This window comes from Pteropus alecto, unplaced genomic scaffold (genome assembly GCF_000325575.1).
Source record: "Pteropus alecto unplaced genomic scaffold, ASM32557v1 scaffold246, whole genome shotgun sequence".
Taxonomy (NCBI): Eukaryota; Metazoa; Chordata; class Mammalia; order Chiroptera; family Pteropodidae; genus Pteropus; species Pteropus alecto.
This window is the reverse complement of record NW_006437742.1, coordinates 904,711-922,226: the sequence shown is the minus strand read 5'-3', so window position 1 is coordinate 922,226 and position 17,516 is coordinate 904,711. Positions and strand designations below refer to the sequence as shown.

The 17,516-nt window shown below is 38.5% G+C and overlaps 1 protein-coding gene and 1 pseudogene across 1 annotated transcript in view; one reads left to right on the top strand and one right to left on the bottom strand.

Annotated features, from left to right (window-relative positions):
• Nucleotides 1-4,125, bottom strand: part of LOC102894497 — a 13,033-nt pseudogene extending 8,908 nt beyond the window's left edge.
• The window catches only part of MID2 (midline 2), an 87,937-nt gene that overhangs the window by 44,367 nt on the left and 26,054 nt on the right, over nucleotides 1-17,516 (top strand). The gene's annotated exons all lie outside the window — the stretch shown is intronic.

The window sequence follows — 17,516 nt, the reverse complement described above, 5'->3', positions numbered from 1 at the left end:
GAATAATCGAAGGGCAGGATTACTTTGATGATTAGAATGAAACATGGGGAATCTGAAAGAGCCCTGATCTTGGAATTAGAAAGCCTAGTTTGGATTATAACTCCATCACTTGATAGCCTATATGATTTCGATGATTCACTTTTTCTCTCTGGAGCTTGGTTTCCTCGTCCATAAAATGCAGACATAATGCCTGCCCTATCTAGCTCATAGGGTTGTTGTGAAGATAAAATATAGAGATCAAATATATCTGAAAACACTCTCTAGTCAAAACCATAACAACTCTACAGCTATAACAACACAACTGTAATGAATGATTTCTTTGATTAACAGTAACAACGTATTAAGATAATCAGCTCTTTGGAACTTCCCAGCAAGTTGAGATTCTTTCTTCTTTGCCTTATATTTTCTTTAGAAGCTACTGGACTTTCCAAAGTGAGGAACTGAGCCCTGAGCCCTGAGCCCTGAGCCCTGATGCCTAGGCAGAAAGTAAAGACCCAAAGTAAATCACACTTGTGTCCCCTCAGACTCTCACCATTTATATATAGGTGAATTAGGTTAAGAGAAACATCAAGGGCAGACCTATAAAATGAATAGAAGCTCCAAAAAGGTAGCCTGTTGTCTGAGAAAGTGTAGGAGTAGGGGACACAGACCTACCCATTTTGTCCTAGTGACAGTGATGAGAAATTATCAATTATAGGCATTATATGCACACATACACTCACACATATGTGAACCTCTGGGCTTTTCACCATAAGGCAGTGCCCATCGGGATAGAATTCCTGGATAAGCCAGTGTAACCTAAGACCATCTCTGATTTCAGTAATACTTTCTTATTACTACACTCTGTTCATATTTTTGACAATTGCTTCTCATCCTTCCTCATCAATACCACAGACAGGCTGACTCTTGGATTCCTTGCCCTGTAGAGCAGGAATTGGATGTGGGAAGGTGCATATTTATCAATGTATTAGCAAGTATTTTAATGAGCCTCCATGGTATAGAGCTATGTTCTGCTTAGAGCTCAGGGTACAGGAAAGATGGGGCCCTCTCCCTCAGGGAGCATTGCCAAGGAGACTAAATGTAATATAATTATGGTATTATATTTTTAAAAGTGAGGAAATGTATTAGATAGCTTTCTTACTTACACACCCATTTCTTCTAGAGTCAACGTAATACCTTTTGGGCTGAGCCTGGGGGGTTGTGCTAATTATAAGCCCAGAGCAGAAAAAACAGAATAACAAACTCTGGCCAGGCAAATTGCTTCCCAGCCAAGGATGTGAAATGGAATAGGTGTTTTATCAGAAATTGGCAGTTGACCTCCATCCTGGCATCAGCCTTCTGCTCTGAATTGAGGGAGGAGGTAATGGTCTGACTCCTGGTAGGAAGAGAGGCCACCTTCAGAGGCAGGGTGAACCCTATTCAGTAGGTAACTACATTTGGGAGTGAGGTCTAAGTGCTTAAGTGTGGGGAAAAAGAATAAGAAAAGGGACATGGCAATTTCAGAGAAAACCAAATCATGACCCAGTATGTTCTAGAAAGCAAAACACATATAAAGACCGAATAAAAATGAACCAGATGATAAAACCATGCTTGCTTGTTTGTTTTGCAGAAAACCCCAAAAGAATGGTGGTTATAGCAATAGCAGTCACAGTCGTCAATCATTGTAGTAGTAGTAAAAACGAAACAAAACTAAACTAAACTAAAAGCAACATTTGACTATTATATCTTGAAAGTGTATTAGGTGCTTTATTTATGTTGTTTAATTTAATGCACATTTTCAAAACCCTATGAAGCTAAATAGAAATGTTATCCTCATTTATAGAAGAAGAAATTTGGATAACTTGCCCAAGACCAGACAGGTGGTTGGTAAGCAGCAGAACCAAGAGGCAAACTTGGGATTGTATGACTTCAAAGCCCATTCTTTTAACTGTTCCCAATTTTAATTTTGGTTATTGGTTTAGTAAAGATAAAATGGAATAGGTGTCCCACCCCAGGACTCCCAGGGACCATTCCCAGAGAGCCCCTATGCGCTCTCTGTCTCTGTCTGTGTCTCTGTCTGTCTCTGTGTTTCTGTCTGTCTGTCTCTCTCTCTGTCTCTTTCTCTGTTTCTGTCTCTCTTTCTATGTCTCTGTCTCTCTCTCTCTCATCCCCACCAAGATAACCTGACCAAGGTCTCTCCACAGGACCCTCTTCTCCCATTGGGTTTTCCTCCATAGAAATCTTTTAGCTCTGGTCTCTGTCCTGACTCAAGGTAGTTGGGATCCCTGGAAATATGTTCTCAAGACATCTTTGTTACCTAGTCATGGAGTTGGATATTTTTCTGAGACTCTTTTCCCACTGATGCTCTCATATAGAATTCTTCAGGTTCTTGACCTGGGACTCTTTCCTGATGCTTCTCTATCTTTTTTTTTTTTTTTCTACCCTGCACTCCTCTACTCTCTGCAGTTAAGAAGCAACATAGGCTCTTCAGCTATTTTTATGCTTCCACTTGGGTCCTTGCTTCTTCTAATGACAATTTGCCTTTTCTAAACTTAGAGCTAGATTTTTTTTCCCTTTTGTCATCCAAAGTCCCTTAGCTCAGAAAGAATGACTCATTCCCAGAATGATACCCTCCCTGACTTTAACTGTCAGAGTGTGAATTCCTTGGCCCTTCCATTAGAGATTCTTTGCTCTGAATGTATCTAGGGAGGATCAGGATGCTGAAGCCACCTCCAAGAAACAAAGGTCTTGGAGAGGGATATTTATGTCAGAGTTGAGTACAAAATGGGGCTAAATGTTCCCATAGTCTAGTCTGAGGTGAAAGAAGGTATAATCTTTTAATGACTTTCCCTGCTTTCCTTCCCTTACATAATCCTTTGATTGGGAGAGGCAGTGAAAAGGAGGGCTTGGGGAAAAGCCAAGGACCAGAAATTAGGAAACCTGGGTTCTAGTACTGGCTCTGCCATCCAGTAGCTGCATGAACTTGGGCAGAGCATCCTGTGCACACCTCTATTACATTTCCAATACTCTGCTCTATTGGAATTGCCTGCTTATGTCTTATTTCCTTCATCGGACTATAAGCTTCTTGAAGGCAGTGGCCATGACCATGCCGCATTTATTTTGGAAACTGCAGTTTCTAAATGGTCTCTCTGACTCATGCTGCCCTCCTCTAATGCATTTTTCACATTGCTGTGGAAATAGGCTTGCTAAAATGCAAAGCCCACCTGTCACTCCCCTACCACAAACCCTTCAGTTGTTCCCTGTCACCATTAAGATAAAGATTTTTAAGACCCGTCATGATCTGGACCCTGCCTACCTCTCTACTATGCCTTTTTACCACCTTCACTTTATACTTTATTTATTCCACAAATATTTAAGCATATTTCTGCCTTGGGCCAGGCATTGGGAACACAATCTGAACATGGTGCCTATTCTCACAGAACTTACATTCTTCCCCTTTTCTGCTGGCTAACTACTGCTTGTCTCTTAAGACTCAGCTCAGGCATCATCTCTTCCAGAAAGCCATTACCCATGCTCTGTATACCTCTCTCCCCATCTCTCTAATCTGGGTCAGGTGTTCCTCCCTTGTGCACCCAGAGCACCTTATACATACTTCCATCATAGCACTTCTATGTAATGATTTGTCTCCTCACCAGACTGTAAACTCTGAGAATAGGTACTGTGTCTTATCCACTTTTTTATACCCAGCACATGGCTTGGTACTCAATAGGTATTGAGAAAAGTTAATGGGATAAACAGTACCCTCTGATGATTAGCTCTTGTAGCTGATGGCCAGTTGGGCTGCTCTTTCCATAATGGCTTTGTGGTTCTTTGAGGGGACGTTGTGAGCAGTCTCAGCACTGTAAGATTTGTTGCACATTAGCAGCATTTCAAGCTCCTTGACATTGTGGACAAGGAACTTCCGAAAGCCACTGGGTGGCATGTGCTTTGTTTTCTCGTTACTCCCATAACCAATGTTGGGCATCAAGATCTGGCCCTTGAATTTTCTGTGCACTCTATTGTCAATGTCTCTGGTTTTCCACCAGTACACTTAATTTTGACACATCGATCTGATTGGTGCTGGATGAACTTCTTGGTCCTCTTTTTGATGATATTGTGCTTCACGAGGGGTCTGAGGGCAGTCATGATGCCAAATAGGAGATGGCTACCACCTCCATAGGCAGCACTGAGGAAGGGAGTTTTCTTTCTTTTAACATCGGGTAAGGAATCTTTTCAGAATATATGGTCTCTTAAGACCTGAGTTATTATTCCAACATCTTTCTAAATCTTTCATATTGCAGCAAATAATATGTAAATGACAGAACAAAATTGCCATTTTGAGTAATCATGTAAAAAAGAAAATGTAAAGGAAATTGGTCTCATGTAATGAAGAAATGTAACCTAGTATACAGTGTTTCATTATGCTTTATTTCAGGGCCAACATTCTCACATTCATTCATTCATTCATTCATTCAACAAATATTCGTCGAATACCTACAGTGTGCCAGACACTATTCTACATGTTGGGGATACAATAGTGAACAAAACAAAGTTCTTAACCTTAAGAAGCTTACATTCTAGTTGAGAGAGACACACATTAAAAAATATATATTTTTTAATTAAGGGTTATAAGGACTATGGGTAAAATAAACAAGGGTACAGTGTGGTGTAAGATGAGATGCCATTTGAGCAAAGGCCTAAAGATCTATTAGTTATAACTTCAGAAAACTACATAAATGTTGGCTCACCAGACCTGCTTAAACATTATGGGGCTTGTAGAGTTTTCTTTCTTTCTTTTTTTAAATTTAAATGTTTGAAATAAGTTTAATCTCCCATGGAAGTTGCCAAAATAATACAGAGTTTCCACATATCTTTTACCAACTCTTCTCCAATGTTAACATCTTACATAACCACATAACCATCGTAACCAGGATACTATTATTGGTACAATATTCTTCTATTAAGCAAACTACAAGCTTCATTTGAATTTCACTAGTCTTTACATACATTCAACCTTTTGGGGGATAGAAGAGGATGCAGTTCCATGAATTTTTTCATGTGTATAGATTTGTGTAATCACCACCCTAATAAGAACAATACAGCTTCATCACCCCCCAAAAAGTCATTTGTGCTACTTGTTTATAGTTACATCTGCCCCTGGCAACCACTGGTCTTCATCATTATAATTTTGTAATTTGTAGAATGTTATGTAAATGGAATCATACAATATATAACATATTAAGATTTGTTTATATAATTCATCATAATGCCCCCGAGACTCATTCAAGTTGTTATGTGTGCCAATAGTTTTTTATTGTTTTACTGCTTATGTTCCACAATTTGTTTATCTATGCCCCAGTGAAGAGCATGGTTGTTTCCAATTTTTAGCTAATACAAATAAAGCTGTTATGAACATTCATGTAAGTTTTTTTGTGTGTGTGTAGACATAAATGTTCATATCTCTAGGATAAATACACAGGGGAGAGATTTAGAGAGTTTTATATTTTTAGAGGGATTTTAAGCAAGTGCTATGCTTCACAAGAGAAGCAGTAGAGTGGAAAGAACACTGGATGGGGAGTCAAAAGATCTGGCTCCAGCCATGCTCTGTCATTGATCAATAATATGATGTTAGATAAGCCTTTCTCCTCTCTAGGCCTCATATTTCTTTGAGGGGCTCTGTAAAGTGAGGGGCTACAATCGATCATTTCTTCAGTCTTTTCTAGATCTAACAGATTTGTGGTTCTGAAGCAATACAAAGAAGGTTTCTGCCCATTTTTTTAATTGGTTTGTTGTATGAGTTCTTTATAAATTTTGGATATTAATCCTTTATCAGATGTAGGTGTTGTCTTTTCGTTTTGTTGATCGTTTCCTTTGCTGTACAAAAAAACTTTTTAGTTTGATGTAGTCCCATCTGCTTATATTTTCTTGTGTTTTTCTTGCTCAAGGCAACATATCAGAAAATATATTACTAAGAGCAACGTCAAAGAGTTTACTGCCTATGGTTTCTTCTAGGAGTTTGATGGTTTCAGGTCTTATATTTAAGTTTTTAACCCGTTTTGAGTTTTTCTTGTTTATGGTATAAGAAGGTGGTCTAGTTTCACTTTTTGCATGTATCTCTCCAGTTTTCCCAACAGCATTTATTGAAGAGATTGTCTTCAGCCCATTGTATATTCTTGCCTCCTTTGTCATAGATCAAGTGACCACGTAGGTGTGGGTTTATTTCTGGGCTCTCTATTCTATTCCATTGATCTATGTGTCTGTTTTTATGGCAGTACCATGCTGTTTTGATTACAATAGCCTTGCAATATAGTTTATATCGGGTAGCATGATACTTCCAACTTTGTTCTTCTTTCTAAAGATTGCAGTGACTGTTTAGGGTCTTTTATGGTTCCATATAAATTTTAGGATTATTTGCTCCTAAAATGAAAAATGCCACTGATATTTTTATAGAGATTACATTGAATCTATAGATTGCTTTGGATAATATGCACATTTTAAAGATGTTAATTCTTCCTGTTCATGAGCAAGGTATATGCTTCCATTTATTTGTATCTGCTTCAATGTCTTATAATTTTCTGAGTACAAGTCTCTTACCTCTTTGATTAAATATATTCTTAGGCATTTTATTTTTTGATACAATTGTAAATGGGATAGTTTTCTTAATTTGTTACTATTGTATAAAACTGCAACCAATTTCTGAATGTTAATTTTGTATCCTGCTACTTTTCTGAATTCATTTATCAGTTCTAATAGTTTTTTTTTGGGGGGGGATGTAGAACCTTTAGGGTTCTCTATATATAATATTATGTCATCTGCAAATAATGATAGTTTTACTTTTTCCTTTCCAATTTGGATGCCTTTTATTTCTTTTTCTTGTCTAATTGCTGTGGCTAGGACTTACAATACTATGTTGAATACAAATGGTAAAAGTGGACATCTTTGTCTCATTTCTGATAGTAAGAAAAATGGCTTTAGCTTTTTCACCATTGATTATGATGTTAGTTGTGGGTTTGTCATAATTGACCTTTATCATGTTGAAGTATGTTCCCTCTATTTCCACTATGCTGAGAGTTTTTATCATAAATGGATGCTAGATTTTGTCAAATTCTTTTTCTGAGTCTGTTGATATGATTATATGATTTTATCTTTCAATTTGTTAACATGGTATATCATATTAATTGATTTGAGGATATTGAACCAAACTTGCATCCCAAGAATAAATCCAGCTTGATCATGGTGTATGATTTTTTCAATTGCTGGATTTGGTTTTCTAATATTTTGTTGAGGACTTTTGCATCTATGTTCATCAGGGATATCAGCCTAATTTTTCTTTTATTGTAATGTCTTTGTCTGGTTTTGGAATCAGGGTAATGCTGGGCTTGTAAAATGCACTTGGGAGCTTTTCCTCCTCTTGAAAATTTTGGAACAGTTTGAGAAAAAAAAGGTGTTAATTCTCCTTTGGGTGTTTGGTAAAATTCATCTGTGAAGCCGTCCAGTCCAGGACTTTGTTTGTTGAGAGATTTTTGATTACTGATTTGACTTCATTAGTAGCAATCAGTTGGTTCAGATTTCCTGTTTCTTCTTGATTCAATCTTGGAAGATTGTATGTTTCTAGGAATTTATCCATTTCTTCCAGAATGTCCAATTTGTTGGCATATAATTTTTCATAGTATTTTCTTATAATCCTTTGTGTTTCTGTGGAGTCAGTTGTCTTTTCTCTTTCATTTCTGATTTTAATTATTTGGGTCCTCTCCATTTTTTTCTTAATGAGTATGGTTAAAGTTTTATCAATTATATTTATTTTTTATAAGAATCAGCTCTAGGTTTCATTGATATTTTGTATTGTTTTTATAGACTCTATATTTTTTCTTTCCACTCTGATCTTTATTATTTCCTTCCTTCTATTCACTTTGGATTTTGTTTGCTGTTCTTTTTCTAGTTCCTTTAGGCGTGAGGTTAGATTGCTTATTTGAAGTTTCTCTTGTTTCTTAAGGTAGGTCTGTATTGCTATGAATTTCCCTCTTAGGACTGCTTTTCCTGTGTCTTATTGCTTTGGGGTCATTGTATTTTCATTTTCATTTGTCTCAAGGTATCTTTTGATTTCCTTCTTGATCTCATTGTTAACTCATTAATTGTTTAGTAGCATGTTATTTAGCCTCCATGTGTTTGTGTTTTTCAGTTTTTTTTCTTATAATTAATTTCTAGTTTCATATCATTGTGGTCAGAGAAGACTCTTGATATGATTTTAACCTTTTAAAATTTACTGAGACTTGTTTTGTGGCCTAACACGTGGTATATCTTGGAAAATGTTCTATGTGCACTTGAATAGAATGTATATTCTGCTTCTTTGTGAAGAAATGCTCTAAAAACATCAAATAAATCCACCTGGTCTAGAGTGTCATTTAATGCCACTGTTTCCTAGTCGATTTTCTGCCTGGAAGACTTTTCCATTGGTGTCAATGGGATGTTTAAGTCTCCTACTATGACTGTATTACTGTCAATCTCTCCATTTATGTCAGTCAATATTTCCTTTATATATTTAGTTGCTCTGCATTGAGTACATAAATGTTTACTAAGGTTATGTCCTCTTGATGTATTGATCCCTTTAACATTATGTATGTCCTTCTTTGTCTCTTATTGTAGCCTTTTTTTAAAGCCTATTTTGTCTGATATAAGTATTGCTACCCCAGCTTTTTTTTTTCTTTTCCATTTGCATGAAAATTTTTTTCTATCCTTTTATTTTCGGTCTGTGTGTCTTTCAATCTGAAGTGGATCTCTCGTAGACAGCATATGTATGGGTCTTGTTTCCTTATCCATTCGGCAACACTCTGACTTTTTATTGAAGTATTTAATCCATTTACATTTAAAGGAATTATAGATTGGTACACAGTTATATGTCATTTGATTATTCATATTTATGGTCTTTCCTCTTTTTTTCAAAGAAGTACCTTTAACATTTCTTGTAATTCTGGCTTGATGGTGATGAATTCTTTTAGTTTCTTCCTGTCTGGGAAATTATTTATCTTACCTTTAATTTTAATTGCTACCCTTGCTGGGTCAAGTAGTCTTGGTTGTAGGGCCTGGTTTTTCATTACTTTGAATATTTTATGCCAATCCCTACTGGCTTGCAAAGTTTCTGTTGAGAAATCAGCTGACTGCCTTATGGGAGCTCCCTTGTGGGTAACTAGCTGCCTTACTCTTGTTGCTTTTAGAATTCTCTCTTCGTTTTTAACCTTTGGCATTTTAATGATAATGTGTCTTGGTGTGGGCCTGTTTGGGTTCATCAGATTTGGGACTCTCTGTGCTTTCTGGTCTTGTATGTCTATTTCTTTCACCAGGTTAGGGGAGTTTTCAGTTATTACTTAATGAAATAGATTCTCAATTCCTTGTTTTATTTTTCTTCTACTTCTGGCACCCCTATGATGTGAATGTTGTTGTGCCTGATTTTTGTCCTAGAGACTCCTTAAACTAGTCTCATTTTTTAAATTCCCTTTTCTTTCTGCCATTCAAATTGGGTGATTTTGCTATTTTGTCTTCCAAATTGCCGATTCTTCCAAATCCTCTGCTTCAACTAATCTGTTGATTCCTTCTAGTGTATTCTTCATTTTAGTTATTGTATTCTTCATTTTTGACTGGTTCTTTTTTATAGTTTCTTTGTCCTTTTTTATGCTTACTATCTCTTTGTTGAAGTTCTCACTGAGATCTTCTCTTCTTCCCCTAAGTTCATTGAGCATCCTTATAACCAGTGTTTTAAACTCTGTCTCTGGTAAGTTGTTTACCTCTATTTCATTTAGTTTTTTTATCTGGGATTTTCTCCCATTCCTTTATTTGGGGCATGTTTCTTTGTTTTATCACTTCAGTTGCCTTTCTGTGTTCATTTTATGTAGATTTGCTATGTAGATCTGCTATGTCTCCCAGTCTTGGCTGGGTGGCTTCATGTAGTAGGTGCCTTCTGTGGCCTAGTGGCACAGTCTTCCTGATCACCTGTACCAGGTGCTCCAGCAGTGTCCCTTGTGTGGGTTGTGTGTGCCCTTCTGTTGTAGTTAAACCTTGATTGCTGCTGGCACATCAGTGGGTGAGATTTGATTCTAAGGCTGACTGGCTGTGAGTATTGGCCACGTCCACAGTGTTTGGCTGTTGACTCCACAGAGTGAGATTTGCCCAAGTAGGCTCCTGTGCCCACTGAGACAACCCTTTGAGTGTGCCACTTGTGGTGTTAATCAGGTGGTGCTCTGTTAATCAGGTGGTGGTCTGATGCTAACCTCTGGGTGTGTCAGTTCTAGGGCCCCTTAGGAGAGGCTCCCATGCAGGCCAAACTCGACTGCTGCCTGTGACTGCCCAAGGATATGTGGCAAAAGCTACAAAACTATCCATGGTTAGTCACTGCCTGTGCTGGACCCAGAGCTACATGGGAGAGACTACACTGTGAACCGAGGCTAGCTGCCACCAATACTGGGCCTGGGGAAGCTCAGCAAGTGTCCCCAAGGTTTGAGGCTGCCTGCTGGCTGCCTGTAAGGCTCAGGTGCTGAAATAGCCTCAGGCAACATGCAAATTGGGTGAAGCAGGGTCCCAGGAAGTCATCAGAGTGGGGCAAGCAGAGTTCACCAGGCTGATGCAGATTCAAATTTGCCATGTTCAGGGAGGGCTTAACACAGGCAAATTGGCACCTGCCTATAGGCTGCACTAGAGGAGGGATCAACAAAAAGACATCGGGAGCTGTTTCTCTAGCCCTTATTCCGAAGCCACACAACTCAGTCTTTTCATGTATATCTCTGGCGCCTCCTGAGCTGCTGTCCCTCTGCCGTAATCCAGGATGACTGCCTGCGAGCAAGCGATTCTATGTGTAGGCCATTTAAAGGGACACCTGGGTTTCTAACAGCCTTCTGTCTCACTCGGACTGTTAGAATTCACCCAGATGGTTAGAATCCCCACTGATTTTCACAGCCAGATCTTGTGGGAACTCCTCTTTCTGGCACTGGAACCCTAAACTGGGGATCCCCAGTGTAAGTCTGGGGTCTCTCAGTCCTCGGAGGGGGGCCTCCACAGCCAAGATATCCTTCCTGATGCTCAACTGTGACATGTGGTGTGGGGCCAGCCTGTTTCCCATCTCTGCCTCTCCTACCAGTCTTGATGTGGCTTCTTCTTTATATCTTTAGTTATAGGAGATCTGTTCAGCTAGACTTCAGCTGTTTTTACATGTCGATTGTTCTACAGTTTAGTTTCAATTTAATGTGGTCATGGGTGGAGGCAAGCATAGCATTTACCTATTCCACCATCTTGATCGGAATCAGAAATAGCTGATTATTATCACCAATATTTTTATTAAACAGAGTAAAATAAACATGAAATATATATGTGCATCCAAATATATATGCGTGCATTATATGTTTCTAAATGTTACATTATATGAGTTTTTATACTATATATTTTTTGAAAAGGAAGGAATTACACAAAATGCTTGCAATGGTTAACTCTAAGGAATATGATTGTCTTGAGAGGTAACTCTGAGAGGAAAGAAGTATGTTTGTGAGCATGATCTCTTTGCCTCTCTCTGTCTCTGGTTCTCTCTGACTCTCTAACACACACACACAGAGTGGTCTTGGGCAACAGCTAGAATGCGTGGGTGCAAATCCTGGCTCTGCCATTTCCTAGTTACATGACCTTGCACAATTACATAACCTCTATGTTTCTTAGTTTCTTCTGTTTCTTAGTTTCTTCTATAAAATGATGACATTAATAATAATGTCGACTTCATAGAGTTAATGGGAGAATTAATTGAATTGAAATATAAGAAACAATTAGAACAATGCTTAGTGCCTCGTAAGCACCCACAACCTGACAGGAAATGCGTCTATTGCTCTGTCTATGTCTTTTAGGAAGCATCCCACAGCACGGATCCCTAAGCCCAATATACTAAGATTCTTATACTTCTAGATATGGCCTGCCTGCCACCTCCCCATGCATAACACTTTTATAGATTCAACACCCCCACCCCCCACCTACTTCTACCCCCTAATCCTTCACCCCCCACACACACCAAAAAAATAAATTTGGGGTACTGAGACAGTAAGTTGTTCTCTATGCATCAATAAATATTTTGGCCTTCAGTGCAGGGGACTAAATATCTTATTAGTTTTACATATACCCTAGTTCTTTAAGTGACCACCCTCCCTTCTCACATCTAAAGAAACAGATAAAATCCAGTTTAAAAAATCCCAGCTGCGCTTGATTTTGTTATTTTTATGTAAAGCCAGCAGGACCATCTTTGAAATGTAGTGTTTTGCTTTAGAAAACGAAAAGAAGATTGTCTCATCTTCTTCCTTTTATACATTTGAACTTTCTTGATACAAAGGGCTGTGGTGGTAGTGGTGGTGTATGTTATTGCCCTTTAAAATATTACCTGGGTTAACACCTTAGCTTAGATGCTGCCACTGTAGGTGATAACATCTGCTTCATAAACATCATATTTTCTTATTTTTTTCAGCTTTATTGAAATATAATTGACATATAATATTGTGCAAGTTTAAGGTATACAATGTGATGATTTAATATACATATATATATATTGCAAAATGATGAGTACAACAAGGTTAGTTAACACATCCATCACTTCACATAGCTACTTTTTTCTGCATTGAGAATATTTAAGATCCACTCTATTAGCAACTTTCAAGTAAACAACACACTATTTTTAATTAACTATAATCAAGAAATCTAAAAAAAAACTGAACTTAAAGAAATAGAGAGAACATTGTGTTTTCTTGAATGCATTATTGTAAGAGAGTAATGAATATGTTGCTGCTAAGTAAGGTGACAAAGCTGTTTATAACAACTCCTTGATAATCCCTCACATGTTCAATTTACCTCTCACTTTCATTTCTCATTTCCTTTGCACAGAAAATGACTGCATATTGAATGAAGTCCGTCTCAGACTCTTTCTCTGATGTGGAGTCCGAGAAGATGGGGTAGTGGTTACCTGAGTAGTCCTGGGTAATAATGGGAAGTCAAAAGTTCGCTGTGCCCTCCTACTTCTTGGAGTACTATGCTTGCTTTTTCTCTCCACTTTGTTCTCAACTAAGGTGTTAATTAACAATGAAAACAGTATTATAATGATAAGATTCTGATATTTTATCCAGGTACAATCAAAAACTCAAGAGGACAACACAGCTCTCCATAATATGTCTGCAACCCCCGTTTCTATGCTTATTCTCCTCCCTTGCATATATCAGGAAGATTTGCTTTACCCATGTTCTCTCCTTCCTGTGTTTTTGCTCATGCTGTTCACATCATTCTCTTTGCCTGGAAATCTCTCCCCTTAAACCTCATTTCTGTGTGCCTAAATCTTTGCTCATCCTTCAAGACTAGCTCGGCTACATGAAACCTTCCCTAATTCCCTGATTGTCTTTTATGCACAAGCAAAATTAGTTTTCCCTTCTTTATACTCTCATAGAGCTTTGTTTGTGTTCTATTAATTAATTGTTCTGCTATTATATAAATTGTAATGAGCTGAATTCACATTCAGTCTTCTACGCTAGACTGTAAGTGTCTTGAAGGGAGAAGCTGAGTCTTTTTCCTTATTCCGTCCCACTTAGGAACCTGCATAGTGCCTTGTACATTGTGTAGGCACTCAATCAATGTTTGCAAAAATAAAAACTTCCTCAAATGATCTTTAAAAATGGCATTTCAAAATCTTTTAAATGGAAAAGGAAGATCAATTTGGACAGAAGATTTCAGGGAATAAACTAGGCTGGCATTGACTGTGTAGAGTGGAAGACATTGCATGGAGATGCCAACAAGGATTGTATTATGGTATAAATGAATTTTACTCGAGTTTGGGTATAGGGCTCATCCACTACTTCATACATATTGTTCCACCTGAACAGGAAATTTCAGTTTCTTCTGAGCTCCTGTGCAGTGCTTTGCAAGACTCATGGGCATGACTGAGCAGAGGGGAGGGGAAGAATAGAGAAATTTCTCATGGAGGTAGGCAAGAGGGAGGCCGATGAACTTTAAACCCAGGAATAAAAGACCTATAGAATGACTATGTGAGAGATCTCCCAAGAAACTATAAAATAAGCTCTCTGAAAGAAGCAAGAGTAAAAAGGTCTAGTCCATTTACATTTCAGTACAGAACAGGAACAATTACCAAAATAAATTGCTGTCTCTTACACCTTTTTGCAACTTATGGTTTTTGTGAACTCCCACATATTTATTTTCTTGTAGTGACCAGCAGTAATATCCTTCAAACAGGGTACATGTGTATATTTGCCAGAGGAGGGTGGAAATTTGGGAAGACTAGATCTGATTCTGGGTTTAATCTTTGGGCTGAGAGGTAGGAGAGACCTTCAGGAAATAAGTAGAATGGGCAGTTGGAAAGAAACATGCGAGTCAAATTCTTGCTGTCTTTGAGGAGAAAGAAAAGAACACACAGTAGAAAAGAGGACCTGAAAACAGCAGGAAGGCCTGTGTTCCTTGGTGCTTAGGCCTTGGAACACTAGCACTGAGACTGGTTCTTAAACATCAGAAACTGCCCCAAAGTCTTTTTGGAGTGGGGAGATTTATACAAACTGGTTGCCCAGATTACCCTAATGGTATTTTCAGGGAAGATAGATTTTTTTCAACAGACATAAAAACATTTAGTCAAACCCTAATCCAAACCAACAAGCAGAGGTCAAATAAAGAGCTGGAATCTTCCACAAATCAACCAACCAGCTAACTAACCAATAATTCTTATCAAGATAACCCTAGTTGTTTTCAACAAGGGGTTAATAAGCAAGTGAAATACTGCAATGTATTTTCAAAGAAAACTGCAGATAAGGAAAATACCAGGGGTTTCAAGTACCTTCCAAGCAATTTAAGATGTTTTGTTTACATCATGAAGACAGTTTTACCCTGGAGTATTTCTTGTTCAGGAAACACTTAAGGACCCCATTCTTTTGGACTGCTTCTTGACATAGAAAGATTTTAATGTCACTGCTTTACCTTTAGTTTGAAATTTTGCTTTTTCAGCCTACTTTCTGCTCTATTAGTTGTACCTGGCTGTTGTATTTCTCCCAATGCAACTGTCCAAACCCCACTCTAGCTCTCTCGCTTCAGTCTACACTTTCTCTACAAAACGCATTTACTATATATAGTATGTTTTCTACTGTTTTCCATTCTTACCTTGATTTTTCACTTTGTTAAATCCATCAGTAAAAGTTTCTTAAGCATTTGTTGTGTGTAAGGCACTGTACCTGTTACAGCAGGAGAAACAAAGTGACATAAAAACTTTCTTCAGAGAGTTTGCTGTCTAATTGAGGATTTTCAGGTAAGGGAGTGCTTCTTATATTTGACCTTTTCTTTCTATTCCTGCTACCTTCCTTAGGTCCTGTTCATATCACAGTAGCCTCCTAAATCATCCACAAGCTTACCATTACTTCCAATCAAATCAATCCCAGTTCATCTTCTTAAAAAAAAAAAAAAGTTAACTATGGCCATTCTCCCACCATCTCACCCTCCTTCTCCCCCGCAAAAAAATCTTTCCAAAGATACCATATCGCTTAAAGAACAAAGTTCAATAAAATAAATGTGTGAATTATTTAAAAAAGAACACGATTCAGTTTCATTAGCTTGGCTCAAAATTTCCCTTCTCACCTTTTAAATGTAAGTATTATCCATCTTTAAGACTCAATTCAAGTCCAATTTCATTCAGCATCTTTTCTTCATTTCCCCATCAAGAGTACTCTTTCTCTTCAATTTCTGTAGTTTATAGTTTACATCACTCATTGGTATTTAGTTTATGCCACTTTGATTTGTTTGTTTTATATGTATGTGGCTTTCCCCCATCCAGATTGCAAATTTATTGAGGGCAAGGACTGAGCATAATGCATTGCATGTAAGCAACGTTTAATACATGCTTAATGATAAAGATGGTGATGATTGTTTCTGGTTTCAGGGTATAGGATGGATTTCGAGGGTGGGAGGCAAGGGAAAGATTCTGGAGGTAGAGGGATGAATTCAAGAGGCGTTTACAAGAATAGTTCAAAAGGGCAATAAGGGCATCAACTTATTGGTCCCTTGGCTCAGAGCCTCACTGTATTACCATAAGAAATTTAGTGAAATTGAAAAGACAAGGAGAGCAGGACTTGGGGAGTACTGTGGATTTATGTGGGATATGAAGGAGAAGTAGAAGTCAGAGGTAACTGAACATGAGTAACTGCAATAATAATAATAGCATTAACAAAAAAGAGGAACTCAGGGGAGGAAGCCAGATTTAGAGGGAAGATCATGAGTTTATTTTTAGACACATTGAATTTAGGGTAACTTGAATAACTACATGGACATGTCTAGCAAGCAGTGAGATATTCTCCCTCCCTTTCGATTCCATGCAACAAATATTTACTGAACATCTACCATATGCCACTCACTATACTAGAGATATAGTCAAATAAGACACAACCTCTGGCTTTCAGAACTCATGTTTGAGCAGGAAAGACAGACTAATAAATTTCTGTGATAGAAGGTAGTAACTAGTATAATTGAATTACACATAAAGTATTATAAGAATATAAACAGGGACCAATTTTGTCTAAGCAGGTGGGTAAAAGTCACAGAAATGGTGATCTTTGAGCAAGGCCTGGAAAGGTAAGTAGAAGTTTGTTCAATAAACAAATGAAAAATAACTTTCCAAGTGAAAGAGTCTCGAGCAAAGGTACAGGACATGGAAGTACAAGGCGTTATAGGGAAACAACAAGTCGTCTGAAATGACTAAAGAGAGTGGGATGAGAGAATAATGATAGATGGTGAGGGACATAGAAAAAATGGCATAGATGATAGAGGCTCTGTTCATCCCTCTGGTGACCAAATCAAAGTTGTGATGGAAACAAGGAGCAAGGAGCATGGAAAAATCGCCTTGGATCTAGATAAACAAACCATACAACTGGGGAGAAATCCAAGAATCACCCTGCGGTGGCAGAAGGTAGGACAGGGCAAGGACACTGGGCTGTCCAGTCCCAAGCGGCTGAGTGAGATGGAGGCTGCAGCAGCAGCAAATGCCTTTTAAAGGGGCCATGTCCGCAAGCGAATTTTCGCAGTGACGGACCTGCTTGCTCTGAGCACCAGTGCTGATTCGGCTGCGCGCAGGGCGCACCAGGGACTTACAAGAAGACATCGTCGGGGGGCCGAGGCGAGATTTGCTTTGTACAGAAGTGCCCGCAGTATCCACTGTTCCCTGTTGAGCCCCTTCCCCACTCCATGCCCCCCACCCCCCGCTCACCAGTGCACTGGACACAGCGCTGCCATAGCTGAGACATCATCAAAGTGGATAACAGAGGTCTCTCTGCCCAGAGGATTCCCTCAAACTCCACCTCCCCTAACTTGCAGCCCCACCCAAGCCACATTCAGGTATATCCTCAGCGTGTCAGTGCTCCTTGCTGAGCAGCACCTAGACTCATGCTGGAGGCAGCTGACCTTGGTTTCTGGTGTGGCCTTTTGAGGCAACTAAAAGCACAGCATCTGTGGGTTGCTTGCTGAATCTTAAAAGGCGGCTCCGGAGGGGC